Here is a 2,500-nt window from a genome sequence, read left to right as displayed (position 1 = left end):
GTAGTTGTAGTAACTATTATCATTATTATTATTAGTAGTAGTAACTATTATCATTATCATTAGTAGCAGTAGTAACTATTATCATTATTATTAGTAGTAGTAGTAACTATTATCATTATCATTAGTAATAGTAGTAACTATTATCATTATTATTAGTAGTAGTAGTAACTATTATCAGTAGTAGTAGGAGTAGTAGTAACTATTATCATTATTAGTAGTAGTTGTAGTATACTGGATGGGGATAATTGGAATGGATGGGTGGGTGAGTTAGTGTTTTGGATGTACGTAGATATAGAGAAAGAGGAGTGATTAAAAGAAAATGAGAAACTATAATGTGAATAGACGGATGGATATGAAATATTTATTAACAGATGTCGGATGTGATTTTTTTCTTAATTTTCCATAGTTTTTTTTCCTCATTCATCAATATTCGTCAATGAGATATAAAACTGACTTTCTCTTCTTTTTTCATCCTTTTCATCAGTACTACACAGCAATACTTCAACTCCCCAACTGATTTGCATAGTAAAAACAGGATCACTCATTACCATCTACATTGATTATGCAACAACTCCCTACTTACTTAGGCTGAGTCTGAAAATAAGCACACACATTAACACACACACACACATGCACTATATATATATGTGTGTGCGTGTGTGTCTATATACATATATATATGTATATATACATATATATGTGTATATATACATACACACACACACACACACACACACACACACACACACACACACACACACACACACACATATATATATATATATATATATATATATATATATATATATATATATATATATATATATATATATATATATATATATATATATATATATATATGTAAGTATAAATCATAGTTCAATGTATATACTGACCATCTGATATGATAGTACAACATCAGACATGAATTACCACTCAAATTTCCTAATGTCATAGCAAGAGTTAGTAATTCCATTAAAGGCAGTTTTATTTCCTCTCAAGAAAACCCTCACGTAATTCCGTTCCTATGAAGCCAAGGGTCTGATGACTAGCTTCATTTTTTCCTCTCTTTTTCTCATCTTTACTCTTTTCTTCAATTTTCCTGAGGCCTTTCATCTGCGGTATGAATAAGCAAAGTACTGGTTTCTTTGATGTATTTGACATGAGCTGATAGCCAATAGGGTTCTTTCAAAATTATTACCTCCTTCGCCACATTCATCTCTAGATTAAACACAAGAAGGTGGAGAAAAATGTCTATAAAATACACAGTTAAGTTCTTATCGGTTTTTGCCTCGAGCTGCCTTTTCTACTTCCTTTTTCTTTTTCTTCTTTTACTCTTTATTTTCTCCTTATTTTACGTTTTCTTTTTCTTCTTTTACTCTTTATTTTCTCCTTATTTTACGTTTTCTTTTTCTTCTTTTACTCTTTATTTTCTCCTTATTTTACTTTTCTTCTTTAAGGGAGGTAAAGGATTATACAACTATAAAAGTAACCCATTTAGTGGTTTTCCTGCAATCTGCACTAATGGTAATCAACACTGTATCTGTCCTTGGATGTTAAGACAGCGTTTCACAGTAACTATGACGCATAAACGAATTGACTTGTGTAAATAAGTCTCCAGGAAGACATGAACACGAAACCTCGTATGATCAGTAGTATAATTATTGTCATTTATACTCGTATTATTATTATCATTTTAAAGATGATGATGGTGATTATCATCTTTATCATATAATTATTGTCATCATTACCATTATTAGTGGTTTCCTTCTTATTTTCAACATTATCATTATCCATTTCTCAATCAATATCAGTATCATTGGTATTGTGAATATCATTACTACTTTCCTCATAATCATTATTATTTCTTACACACACACACACACACACACACACACACACACACACACACACACACACACACACACACACACACACACACACACATATATATATATATATATATATATATATATATATATATATATATATATATATATATATATATATATATATATATCCCTATTTGAATGGAAAAAGACTTTACCGTGTTAATAGTATGGTAGAAAAGCATACAATACAGAAATTAGATTTATTGAAATAAGTGAGACAAGTTTCGGAATCGTCCTCAAATCTGTCTCACTTATATCAATAAATCTAGTTTTGTGCATAGTGGGGTTTCCTATTATATCCTTGTTTCTATACATTCATTTTTTATGTGTGTCTGTGTCTGAATCTCTCTCTTCCTCTCTCTCTCTCTCTCTCTTTCTCTCTCTCTCTCTCTCTCTCTCTCTCTCTCTCTCTCTCTATCTATCTATCTATCTCTCTCTCTCTCTCTCTCTCCCTCTCTCTCTCTCTCTCCTTCTTTTTGTCCTCTTTTTCTGTGTCTCGTATCCTCTCGTCTCTAAATATGTTCTTTTCTCCCTCGACCCTTTCAGGAGAAAAAAAAAGGATTTCAAAGGATTCATACTTTTATTCTTCGTATCTTAAAAGACTAAAT

Source organism: Penaeus vannamei, chromosome 21, assembly GCF_042767895.1.
Source record: "Penaeus vannamei isolate JL-2024 chromosome 21, ASM4276789v1, whole genome shotgun sequence".
Taxonomy (NCBI): Eukaryota; Metazoa; Arthropoda; class Malacostraca; order Decapoda; family Penaeidae; genus Penaeus; species Penaeus vannamei.
The sequence above is the reverse complement of the archived record's forward strand: the minus strand, read 5'-3'. Positions refer to the sequence as shown.